Genomic DNA, 14133 nt, shown 5'->3' with positions numbered 1-14133 from the left:
TGATGTGGGAGTGATTTCTTATTAATAAAGAAACTGCCTAGGCCCCTTGATAGGCCAACCCTTAGGTGGGTGGAGTAAACAGAACAGAATTCTGGGAGAAAGAAGCTTAGTCAGAGAGTCGCCATGGTTCTCCCACTCCAGACAGACGCAGGTTAAGATCCTCCCTGGTAAGCCACCTCGTGGGCTACACAGAATATTAGAAATGGGTTAGAACAATATGTAAGAGCTAGCCAATAAGAGGCTACAGATAACGGGCCAGGCAGTGTTTGAAAAAATACAGTTTCCATGTAATTATTTCGGGGCATAACTAACCATGTGGGCGGCCGGGTGCCGGGGACGCAGCCCTGCAGCTCCTATTTCAACAAGAAAGCTTATGAGACATATGAAGAAATAAATACAAACTATATAGGGGAAAAGGAGAACTCAAAAGAAACGCTATCCCAGAGAAATCAGAGAAGCTATTTTAAGTATGTTCAAAGAGTTAAAAGAAAATATTTCTTAAGGAAGTTAATTAACATATTATAATGCTTTACCAGAAAGAAAATATTAGTAAATTGACAGAAATTGTATAAAAAGACTTAAATAGATAATCCAGTTGAAGCATATAAAAATAAATCTTGCTTTCTGGGTTTAACAGTATTTGTGATCAGTTAGAAGGAAGAACAGACAAATTTGAATATGAGTTCTATGAACTTATCCTGTATGAGTAACAGAAAGATACAAATAATAAGAACGAAGACATAATTCTGACATACTATAACATATACTAGCATATGCAATGATAGAGAGAATTAGGGAAGTTAAGAGAAGAAAGTAGGCAGAAAAATATATAAACAATAGGTGAAAGCTTTGGAAATGTGGAATAAAACAATATTTATCTATATATAAAAGAGTACCAGGGAAATCTAAGTACATAAAGCCTAAAACTGTGTGTGTGGCACATTACCATCAAACTATCAAAAGTCTAAGACAATGCAAGGAATCTTTGAAGTAGCACAAGAGAAGCTCAGCCTTACAAAAGTTAACCACTGGTGTTATATTCCAAATAGTGTGTACTAGATGCCTCAACATTGCTTATATTTAATCCTCCTTTCTCAACCTGTTATCCATGATTGAGTTTGTCCATGTGTAAAGGCTAGGGACAGGTCAATACAATTCACAGTATGCTTTTAAGTTTCAAATGTGGTTTTAAAACACAAAATTATATGTACTTTCTGTATCAGACAACTGCCCATATCTAAAAACTACTTTTAATGTTTTACCCACTCAAACAATTAAGGTTAATGCATCTGCTAAATGCTCATGGAAGGATAACTAAATGAAATTATAAAACATTCATGAACTTACTTAAGCATTGCATGAGTGATTCTTTCAATATACCACTTTATCATTGGTTAAACCCTATCCTAAACCATAAAGCCCATAGAATCACTTGTACTGTAGGCTAACTTCTGTCTCAATACAAATAAAAGCACAAAAAGGTTGAAGATGCCAATTACTAAAACATCTAAAATTATATTCAAGATCACTAATTCAATCATGGAAAATATTTGTATTCCACTGTGAAGTAAGAAAATGAAAATTAATGCCACACCACCAGTGATTAGGTTGGTAAAATTGAAAATATTCTAACCCACCCATCTAGCTTTTGAGAATCTACACCACAGAAAGAAACACTATCTGACAGAATCTATTAACCTCCTTATTTATTTATTGTTTGTAGTGGCTATTAGCTAAACTTAATCTGAGTTTATTTAAGAGGTCAATAACTAAATTTTCCCTTCAGAAAAATAGTGTATAAAATTTTTGTGATTCTCCTCTTTGCCTCTCTACACATGTACACTTCTATTTATCACAGTCTTAAAAAAAGTGGAGGGAAAGGGTGGGAATGTGAGATGGGGAATGGTGCTAGTGAGGTGGATTAGCATAACCAAACAGTGATAAGGTGTAGCATATTAATAAAAATCGAGAGACAGAAACTGGGGTTCAACCTGAAGATCAGAGAAGCAAAACATCCAGCCACTGGGTCTTACCTCTACCTCAGCCCAAAATGGCAATACTGCCTCCAGTAACCTCAGACTGAGATTATGTCTATGAGCTGTCTCTTCCCATCCTATATAGGGCTGGAATTAAAGGTGTTCACTGCTGGGATTAAAGGCATACATTGCCCAGTTCCTACATCAAACTAGTATGATTAATGGGATTAAAGATGTATGCCACCAGTGCCTCGTCTGTAAGACTGACCAGTGGGGCTGTTTTACTCTGTGATCTTCAGGCAAACTTTATTTATTAAAATACAAACAAAATATTGCTACAATCTCCTTTTATCTAAAATAAAAGAGAAAAAAGCTATAACTAATATAAGAAAACTATTGTACAGTAAGTACAATTATATACAATACATACAAATGTAGTCAGAAGTTGCTTGTTCATTTCCCAGCTGCCTTTTAGCAGCTGTTTCTCTTTCCTCAGAAATCAAACAATTCAAAGACAACACAATAACATAGAGTACCTAGATTCTCTGTGTATTTTCCATCTTTATATGGAAACTGAGATGGGGTGAATGGGAGCTGGAAGTGTTAGGTTTTCTTCCAAACCAGGTGATTAGGTTAGGGTTCAGTTCTGGCCTGTGCCTGTCACTAAAAAGTCTTAGGCAAATTTTTTTCTTCCTGAAATTGTACCTCAAATGTCGGGTATAGCATGATTAATAAAAAAAAAACAGAGACAGAAATGGGGCTTCAACCTGAAGGTCATAAAAGCAAAACAGCAAGCCACTGGGTCTTATATCTATCTCAGTCCAAAATGGCCATCCTGCCTCCAGGATTCTCAGAATGACATTACGTGTTTCATTGCTGCCTGGTCTGTAAGGCTGGTCATTGTGATTGTTTTACTTTATGATCCCCAGGAAAGCTTTATTTATTAAAATACAAATGAAATGCCACTAAAATAAGGCTTTACTATTGCAATAAGAAGAGTAGAAATGATGAACATCTTCCTGAATTTGGGTTATTGGAGGTTTAAATTTTTGGTTTTTTATTTTCTATTGTTTTGGCTTTGTTTCTTACAGGGTCTCCTGGTAAAGGAAGTCTTGATTCTCCTGTGCCACCACTGATTTCTGTGGTCTTAGGCACTCAGCACCATGTCCAGCTGTATTAGTTCAAAGTATTCTGTTGTGTTCCTACTAGAAATGAAGGTGTGGAGACATAAATATTTTGTGTGTGGGTTTTTATGTCCACTGCCAGTTGTCAGAGTTGACAACCTGTAGCATCAGTGACACTGAGCATGAGCTCAAATAAGGCATTCTTTAGCTCCCTGATCTATACACATCCCCAGCAACTGCAACCATCTGAAAACCATCAGCAACTAACTGGTCCATCTGGCAAAATATCCTAAGACATATAGGCACATAATTTGTGAACTTCTTGAAATATTTAAATCCCTTTGGTATAAACAGAAGCATTTCTATTCTCCATCCTGTATCCTGATTGATATGCCATAGGATGGGACTAGTGTTCAATTTTTTTGTTGAAAGGTATATAGTAGACTTATGTGTACTATCCTTGCATAACGACAATGCCTTTTTTAAGTAAAAGAGTAAATTTACTAGATATCTGAATGAGACATGCTTGGTATGGCTCTATCTCTGTTTGTGTGTGTACATGTGTGAGAGAGAGGGGGGGTGTAAATCGTTTTTGCTAACTATGTATATTTGTGACTATATATTATTAAATATTTATAGAAACATAGAATATTAACATATATTCAGATCAAGTAAAAAATAGTGACAAATAGATGTGAATAACAAGGAGGCCCCACCTGGAAGTGAAATCTGACTCTCTGTTAATAGATTCTGAAATGGCAATATTCTAAATGAAGCATGTTTAAAATGCTCAACCTCATTTGTCATCAGGAAAATGCAAATTTAAGACCATAATGGGATAACTCCTTCAAAAGAACCATAATTAAAAATAAATAAAAACATGACAGATGGTGTTAATTGGAAGCTGGAGTTCTTATAAATGATGATAGGAGTAAAAAGATATGCAAATATTTAGGCAAACTTTCTGACATTGTCTATTAATGCTAAACATACACATTGTTGGCCTAGCAACATGCAAGATGCATGAGTATGGTTTTAAGGCATATTTTAAATATCTGGGCCAAAGAAGCTGTCAGGATTGAATCATCACAAACTTAGTAAGGAGAAAACACTGCAGGCCGTGGAAAGGCTGAGTAGCTGAGTATTCGACTCCAGTGACTTAAGGGTGGGCTGACTTAAGAGGCAGCTCAGTGTGGAAATGCACTTTCTGCCAACCAGGATGGTCTGATGATCTGAGCCAGATTTCTGCGACCCACATGATAGATGTAGATAAATGAGTCTTTTTATATAAAAAAATCTAAATTAAAATATAATTACATCACTTTCTCCCACACTCTCCTTCCACCAATCTCCCCATGCCCATCCTCACATGGCCTCACTCACATTCTTGAAAGTTGTCCTTAGAGTTCCACACACATAGTACAGCACAGACATCCCAGACCTACTACATAAGTAAAATGTAATTTTAAAGCATTAAAAAATAAGTTCAAGATAACCACTAGTCACAAATGCAGAGACTATACATAGGGATTACAAGTTCTGATTTAGATACATAAATCTTATTACAGAAGACAACTTTAGGGTTCTTAAAGGCTTAAAATGCAGGAAATACAAATAAATCACTGGAAGGTAGAAAAAAAAACAAGTCTCCACAAAAATAGGAAAAAGGAAGCAGCTTGCTAGTTCTGAAATTCAGAAAAGAAATATTCCAATAGAAAGCTCTAGTTTGTTTGGCTAGGTCCTCTGTGTAATTTGGTTAAGACAGTGGCAAAGAAACAGAGGCTATTCTTAGCATTATAGAAGTTGTTGTTGACCTAAACCTGACAACACTTGAGTGAACAGGTCAGGAAGAATACTGGTATGTATTTAAGAACAGGATGAGTAATAATACAGCCAGATAGGGCTTATTCCAACAATTGCAAGTTAAAGTTAGAATATCCATGGACATAATCTGCTATTTTTGTAGATAACAAGAAAAGGAACTGGATGAGCATGGCCCTAGACCCTTGACAAAATGCAACAGAAAAATGTAAAGTTCAAAGACACTCAATAAGCTCAAATCAACAAATGCTGTAGGATAATGCTTTTGTACACTGTAAACATTTGTCACTCATATTGGTTTAAAAAATGCTGATTGGCCAGTAGTCAGGCAGAAAGTATAGGTGGGACAACCAATCTGACGATGATGGATGGAGAAGGGTGGAGTTGAGGAAGTCACCAGCCAGATGCACAGGGTGCAGAAGATGATGTGAATTGATAATAAAAGTGCCACCACGTGGCACAGCACACATAAGGGAAATCAGTTAACTTAAAATATAAGAGCTAGATAATAATAATCCTGAACTATTGGCTGAGCATTTATAAGTAATATTAAGCCTATGTGTTGGTTACTTGGGACGGGGTGGTTGGGACAGGAGACTTTTGTTTACATGAGGTGCCAAAATGTTCGACAGGAATTTCCACATAAAACATAAGAAAGCTTTAAAAAAAGGATTCTAAACACACAAAAGAATAAATTCAAGCATGGTTTCTTGGTAGTAGCCTCTTTTGGGGTGGACTGTTTGTTGGTGGTAAGTAGGGGTGCAGTTCCTTTAAGCAATGACTTCCTGACTCAGCATTAGTGGCAAAAAATTTGCTGCTCTTTTAAGAGGCCCTGTCACCAAACACTTAAATAGAGTTTATGAGTAGTGGGGGTACACTCCTTAGTGGCAGTGTAGACCCAGAAACTTCCCAGAGTTGGGGTGATAAACATGGCTCCCTGAGCTGAAGGTAAATGTACCTCCACTTTGAGGCTAGACTCTCATGGAACCAAGGAACAGTTCTGAGTCAGCCACCAATGCTACCACTTCAATCCCAGCCAACCGGCATAGCAGTTTAAAGACTCGTGTGCTCAGAAAAGGCTAGAGACATGCAGTAAGAACAGATTCAGGAAAAAAAAAACTCTAAAGAGTTTACAGTATGTTTTTACATATATGTACAGGCTTGGGAGAGAGAGAAGAGAGAGCATATACAGTTATGGATTATAAATATATAGTTTTAAAATAATAACCTAAAGTACTTAAAAGGGGAGTAAAGTAACATAAAAGAAAAAAGCCACATGAAAATGGAAAATACACAGAGAATCTGGATACTGTATGTCATTGTGTTGTCTTTGAAGTTTGTGACTGTGGAGAAAGAAGCAACAGCTGCTAAGGGAAATTTAATTATAAATACTGCTGGATTCAAACAACCTATATATATTTAAAATACCTTAGCTTCAAAATTTAAGTAAAAAGGTGTGTTACTTTGCATCCAGAACAGCTTCAAGGTTGATGTTTGAGAGGATCCAGTCTCACAGAATACTCCAGTCAGGACTTGACCATAATCCAGAATTTTCACAGGATCCTCCAAAGATTACCAGAACCCCCCAATTAGCAGGAAATAGTCTAGAAAACTATGCCCACATCTTCACAAAGTATGTTATGGATATTTATTATCATCAAGGAGAGTTAGTTATAAATTGCTATTGGTAATTGTCAGGAAAAAGCCAAGTAAAGGAGATTAGATTCAGGGATCTCTTTTTGAAAAGAAACAGAGAGGATATAGAAATGATAGGATAAAAGGGTAGATTATTGAACCTATTTTAATCCAAATAAACAACTATTAATCTTAAATATTTTACATTGGCATGGATTTTGTTTTATTAATACAAATTTAATACTAATTTTATTACATTATAGTATACTTCTACTCTTGTTTAAGGTATTATGTTTATGTGGCTCATTTAAAAATATAATGTATAATTAAAAATACAGATGAATAGTTAATCATCTATAATAGTCAAACTTATAGCTTTCTTTAGTTGTGATAAAGCATAAATTAGGTACAAAACTTGGACTCACAATGATAAGATAGATAATAGAACATTTTCTCTAATTTTGCCAAATGCAAATAGACAGGATATTATAACCGTGATTCTTATGTGGTAACTGTTTTTTGTTGTATATAATCTTACTATGTTGAAGTTAAAACCTTCCCTTTTAATTAGACAAAAGGGGGAAATACTGTGGAATAATAACCCTCTCGTACATAGTAAAGTTTTGTCACTCTAATTGGTTTAAAAAAAACACTGATTGGCCAGTAGTCAGATGGAAAGTATAGTCAGAAGTGACCGAACGAAGGCTGACGGGAAGGAGAGGGAGTAACCAGCCAGACGCAGAAGGAACATGAAGTGAGTGTGCCATGCTAATGAAGTTACCACCACGTGACAAAGCATAAATAAGAAAATGGATTAATCTAAAATGTAAGAGCTTATTAGTAATAAGCCTGAACTATTAGTTGAGTATTTATAATTAATATTAAGCCTCTGTGTTGGCTATTTGGGATCAGACATTAAGAACAAGAAATTTCTGTTTACAAACAAGCAGGATGAAGTATTAATTCTTAACACCCTCTGCCTTCTTTAAGGGAAAACTAAAACTTGGCAAAAAAAAAAATCATTTGAAGTAAGAAAAGGGCAGAACAAAGACTCTAGTTATTATTACTGTGATTCAGCATCTCACTAGAGGTATTGGTTGACATTATCAAATAACAGAACAACTGTAGGCATGCGAATAGATGACAGACTAGTAAGACTTTGCATCCTGCGACCTCATGGATGAACAATGCTGAAACAATAGAATCAGCACCTTAGTAAGTATGAACTAGCATAACTGATTATTTACCTAAACATAACCAGCAAAAAAAAAATCAAAGAGAAATCTAGATTACATTTGCAACAAAAATAGATTTCTTAAAAAGCATTCAAATTCTGCATGAAAAAAATCCTTATAAAAAGCTGTCATAATTAACACAGGAGGAGCCTTAAACCACAGGCTCTACATCAGCAACTGTGTGTGAAAATATTTGAAAAAATAATGTCTGCACTGAAAATCTTGTGGTAATGATTCCCTATATAACATTATTCATATAAAATACACATCTCATTAGGTCTTAGAAAATTTCATCAAGGGACAATTTAGTGTGTGGAAAGATATACATAGTTTATGTGTGAACTCTGCACTGTTTCATATAAGAATGCAGAAATTTTGACATCTACGGGGAGTACAGAAGGTCAACTACAAACTCAGAGCTTGGTAAACTGAAGCAATAGTTTCCTTACTGAAATTTTTATTCTAAGATATAGATAAATGAAAATACAAACTAGAACCAATAAAAGAATCCTTTAAAGATTTAAACAAGATTCAGTTTGTAGTTTGACTGTGTTGACCATAATGTTCAAAACTTATTTCATTTATATATTTAGGAAAAGAAGATAATGCAAACCCAGTCCCCAAATTATGATTCAGATGTCAGACAATGTCTAATAGATGATGGGATAGCAATTTCACAAGATGAGTATGAAAGCAAATTATTTCATCAGTAGAAATGCTGCTTTAGAAGCTGTCATCTGTAAAAAGGCCAATCTGGAGTTTGCAGAGTTTCCAAAAATTTAAAAATGAGAACAAATCATGTAAGCTAAAAGAATGACTATTGTGATTCTTCATGGTTCTTCAGGCACCACACAATCATGCAAGTTTTATAATTTTTGCACAAAAATATTATTTTACTGGTGAGTAATTTAGCTTAAACATAATTGAGATATTTATCATAGCTTTGTTTATAATTTTTAAAATTAAAAACATGAATATCCAGCCTCTAAGAAAGTCTCGTCATAGATATTGCATATCATAATGTAAAAGTATATAGAAATAAGTTTTAATTTAATAAGTTTTATATAAAAAGAGACATATCATCAATTCTTATTTGGTTGTATATTTTTAAATAGAGTACGAGACCTGTGTACTTTTGTCAAGAGAATGTTAGCAGGAGCTAAATCTTGACAGTGAGATAATATAACAGATTAAAATTTCCTCTGCATTTTAGTGTATTCCAGACTTTGAAAAATGAATGCTATTTGAGCTATGTAAGATGTGCCTTGAAATAATTTTAGATCACAGTTTGTATAATGAATCTCATTTTATGAGTGCTCTCAGGAAGAAAACAATATATGCTAATAGTAAGTGCAGCCTCTATGTTGGGTAGGCCTGACTGGAATGCTCTTAAATAGGACTGCACAGAGACACACTGAATATGATGCATACAGAAAATTGTGCAAAGAATTTTATGCACAGTATAGCAAGAAATAGAACTAGAGCTTCCAGAGCAGGAAAATCGTGCCTGTATATGCCTATATGTGTAAATATACAAACATATATACATATACCATATATATAACTAAGTATAAACAGTCAGAATTTAAATAGGAATGTATAAAATGAGAAACAGGGTAAGTCTATAACTGTGAAAGAAATTAAAACTATAAAACATTTCTTAGTTTATTAGTGATCAGAAAATTACAAAAACAATAAACTGAAAGCAATTTCAAATTTATTTAAAAAATTTAAACTCTAAATAATATAATATATATATATATATAATTAGAAATGGAAACTTTTCATAATGGAGACTTAATATATTACTGTAAGATGCAAATGCATCTGAAAATTTATTTCCTAATCTGTTAAAAATTTCAAAATATTTTTGTCATGTGCTACAACAAATAATATTTATAAAACTACCATTCAAACAATAAAAAAAAACACCAGGAAATGTAGTTGCATTTACGATATCCTCATAGAAAAGTTATTTAAATGTTTATCAATTATCTGGGTAGAAAAAAAAGAAGGCATCAAAGTTCATCTTCTAAAGCTATCATAGTCCCAATAAGAAAATCTATCAAATATGACACAAATTAAGAACAGTGAAGTACAATTCACTTATGAATATGGATGTAAAATCTTAAGTGAAATACTTGCAAGGCAAATAGCAATAAATTAGAAGAACAATAAACCATAACCAGGCAGAGTTCATCCGATGAATTTAAAACAGTTTAATATTAATATGATTTTCAATTGGTCGACTGGTAAACTCTGTAATACCAACTTCACAGATGCCCAGAAAACATTTTCTATAGTCAACATTCATTCATCGCCAATTAAACAGCTTTGATCACCTTAGTCTACATTTTTAAAATAAACTTAAGCGTGATATTGAGCACATATTTGTACTTGACATTTGGGTAACATCAAGTACAGATAAGGAAAGGCAATTTCTAAATGCCACTAATATTTTACTTGTGTGGGCACACACATGAAAGAGTTGTAAAGCCTACAATGAAAATTAGCAACATAAACTCTTCTCTTTCATGATTTCTTTGCACACTGTGGCTGCTGTATGAAACTACAATGTTGTTATCTTCCAACTATAAAGTTATACTTTACCATACCAAATAATAGCTTTGTGTTTACCAAAAATCTCCACATCTACCTAGATAGGCTTCCTAATTAATAAACTAATAGTTATAATTATTATTTCCTTTATGATTTTGTAGGTAAATATATTATCTAAAAATTTTGAGATAAAATATGAAATAAAAAGGAATATGTGAATAGGGAATTCACAGTGTTCAGATTCATGTATGAATAACAAACCATATATAAATATACTGACTAATAACTTACAAAACCAACTTTTTACTATTAGGAACAATATTTGAAAATATGGAATATATGATGTATGCACCAAACAAGTTCATTTCTTTATCTGCATTGAATGACAAAAATAAGGTTGTATGCCAACATCATTGTTCAATAAAACTACTTTTAATTTTTTTTATTTTATTTATTTTTAAAATATTTTTACTGATATTTATTGAGCTCTACATGTTTCTTTGCTCCACTTCCTAAAGCATTTCTGGACTATGGGACAAAGTGGCATTAAGGCTAGAAGGTATGTGGCCTCCCAAGCCTTTGCCTCATCCATGACAAATTGGCATTTAGTGTCTACCAGGGAAAGGGTGTCACTTTCTTTAGTGGTGTAGTCACTGATTAAATTTCCCTTGTTTATGCAAGCAACCAAACTTAAACTCAGTGGCTTCTACAGATGGGTATGAGGTTATGAGGGGACTTGTCAGGAAAAGGTTCAGTAAGAACATGAAAAGGGTAAGAGAAAGCATTGGTGGACAAAGCCATCAAGATGTACTCCATCAAAGCATCTTTACAGCAGATATAGATCATTGCAGACATATGCAATTGTCAGTTGCTTTCAGGATTACTAAAATGTGCAGCATAACCTCAGGGCTCAGGGAGCATCTCAGAGGACTAGGATAGAGAATTTGCACCAAGATAGTGTCTTCTGTGTAGAACAGTGAAGCTGCTCTCATGAAATGTCAAAAATATAGTCACCTAAACAAAACCAAGAACAGGACAATAGTTGCCACAATATCAACAAGGAAAAGCAAGACACCGTATTGTCCTCAGATGAAAACCTTTATGCTGCCAAAAAAGCAGAATCAATATCCGTAAATGAGCCTCTTGCAGATTATCCAATCCTTAGCACCCAGCACGGCAAATACACACAGCAGCAACATTAATTTATATAATAGCAAGCTTCGTTCATATATACGTGCATGCACATATATAATTATAATAATACTTAAGGAAGAAACCACGAACCTGAGACAGAGTTGAGGAAGCTGTGAGAGGGAATGATGGAAAAGATGTAAACATAGTACCCATATATGAAATCTCCAAGGACTATAACTGTGTTATATACATGTATGAAACTATTGCAAAATATGTGATAGCATAAAATAAGGAAAAGGAACTCACAGAAAGCCTCCTTTTCACATTTAAAGTAATTTGATTAGGACCCTTGAATCTTCAAAAGCTAACACTAACGCTATTATTTACAGAGAAGACATCGAGAAATGTGTTTGCTTAGAGTTAAGGATTAAGGATGGCCGAGATTGGAGAAGAGTCTAGGTCAAAAAGGGACAAACTCTAAATTGGGAGGAAAATGTGCCTTGAAATCTGAAAATCAATTCTCTGTGAATCCATATGTGCACATAAGCAGCACAAATCCTGTTTTTCTCTTGAACTGAAGATGTCAGTTGTACACCAAAAACAAGGCTTGATGAGAATGCACATCACTGCTTTTAACTAGTACTTGATGTGTGCTGCTGAAAATGTAGCTTATAATGAAAGACACGCTGAAAAATTAATATATTTTAACTTTCATCATGTTCTCATCTTCCCTGGAATGTGTACTAGCCCAAACAATTTCTGTAATTGAAAACTATTAGGAACCTTTTTAATGCTTTCATGATTCCCTGACATGAACAATATTGTGTTAGTGCAACAAATTAAGGAGGTACAGGGTTGCCAGTTTAAAAATGACGTATGAAATAAAAGATTACAGGCTTAGCAAGTAATTTTACCTTCTATGAAAATATCTCATCAATGGGGAACATTTCACAGATGACTAATTGAACTATCAGCAGAAACACTCATTTTAAATATTGTAATTTAATTATTTGAATAATAATAAGTAATCTTTGGACTCCTACATGTCTCTAGTGCTTATACTTATATCTTTCAATGAATTACACATTTTGAGAAGTTACATCCACACTGTCTTAGTCAGGATTTCTGCTTCTTTGATAAGACACCATGACCAAAGCCAACTTGGTGAGGAAAGAGTTTATGTCATCTTAGACCTTTCATATTCCATTCCTGAGGGAAGTTAGGGCAATAACTCAGGGCAAGAAATTAAGCAAAGGCCATGGAGGAATGCTGCTTAGTGGAATTGTCTTCATGGCTTTCTCAGCGTGTTTTTCTATAGTACGTGGGTGGCACAGTCCACAGTAAGCTAGGGTCTCACACATCAATCATCAATTTAAAAACTTCACCATAGACTTGCCAACAGGTCAGTCTGGTAGCAGTCTTTTTCAATTGAGGCCCCTTTCTTCCACAGCGATGCCAGCTTTTGTCAAGTAAATAAAAAATAGCCAACACAACTGATCCCTTGCACTCCGATATACAGACACCCCACTAGACAACTAGGACATTTTTAACTTGCTTCTGAGATAGCATGCCAATACCAATATTTCAATATAAAACATAAATAACTTCAAAAGTGCCAGTCTTTAAAATGTCTGTCTCTTTAAAACACCCAATCTTTTTTCCAAATCTAAACCTCTCTATAATATCCACAAGCTCTAACTGCAAAAACTCTAAAATTTCAAGGTTTTTCAATTGAAGGCTCCTGTTAAAAAAAAAAAAAAAAACGAACAAATACTCAGGAATAATTAAGAACAAAACCATAGCATTTGCAGAAAAAATAATGGAACTGAAGATGAGTATGTTAAGCAAGGCAAGTCAAACAAGTAAATGCAAATACCGTCTTATATGCATGCAGACACTCACATATATATGCATATATATATACACACATATAGACACGTGCATTTATATAAACCAGAAGGGATATTATTTACGAAAAGGACCAATGGGAGAGAAAGCAGGGCAGGAGAGTGTATTGGAAGGTGCTTGTCGCCAATGCACGTGACATACTGCATTAAAATGTCATCAAAACATATAATTATATATAACAATTATTAACTAATAAAAATTTTAATTAGCGATGAAATAAGTGTTCTGTCCAGATGCCAAATCTGTTTTGCTATCTAACAATAGAAAACTAATGCAGGCAGGAAATTGACTGGTATTCAATCACTGACAAAGAAAATGTACTATTTCTAGTTTAAACCGTTTTCTAAATTTTGAAAATATGAAAAACTGACAGACGGAGCGAGAGGCGCAGGCAGGAAACGCAGGCCAGGCCGCAGGCTGTGGCCTGGACCGGAGGGGACTGGTGTGGTGGCAGAGGACGCAGGCGGCAGGGACCAGCACGCATCACCTAGAGCAGATCTCGCCCCACTACAATTAAATCAAAGAGGTAGGCCTTTGGTTGGCGAGGGCCCTGGCAAACAGGGAGCCGGGACCTGTTCTGGAAAACCCTTCTGAGGGGTGAGAGGGTTCTTGGCCCCCAGCAGGAGCCAGGAAACAGAGCAAGGGCAATTAGTAAGAGAAGCCTCTGGCCAGCAGAGAAACCTGATCCGATTTTAAAAGACCAATTAGATAGCATTGAAAGGAGGAGATGGGCAGGCGCCA

At 34.7% G+C, this 14133-nt stretch overlaps 1 protein-coding gene and 1 pseudogene across 1 annotated transcript in view; one reads left to right on the top strand and one right to left on the bottom strand.

The window, feature by feature from the left end:
• The window catches only part of LOC126497041 (cyclin-dependent kinase 2-associated protein 1-like), a 21425-nt pseudogene extending 7542 nt beyond the window's left edge, over positions 1 to 13883 (top strand).
• Positions 1 to 14133, bottom strand: part of Ccdc178 (coiled-coil domain containing 178) — a 374856-nt gene that overhangs the window by 285277 nt on the left and 75446 nt on the right. The gene's annotated exons all lie outside the window — the stretch shown is intronic.

Source organism: Alexandromys fortis, unplaced genomic scaffold (genome assembly GCF_014885135.2).
Source record: "Alexandromys fortis isolate MF-2015 unplaced genomic scaffold, M_Fortis_MF-2015_v1.1 scaffold_25, whole genome shotgun sequence".
NCBI classification, from domain to species: domain Eukaryota; kingdom Metazoa; phylum Chordata; class Mammalia; order Rodentia; family Cricetidae; genus Alexandromys; species Alexandromys fortis.
Note: the sequence above shows the minus strand (reverse complement) of the source record. Positions and strands in the feature narration are given on the sequence as shown.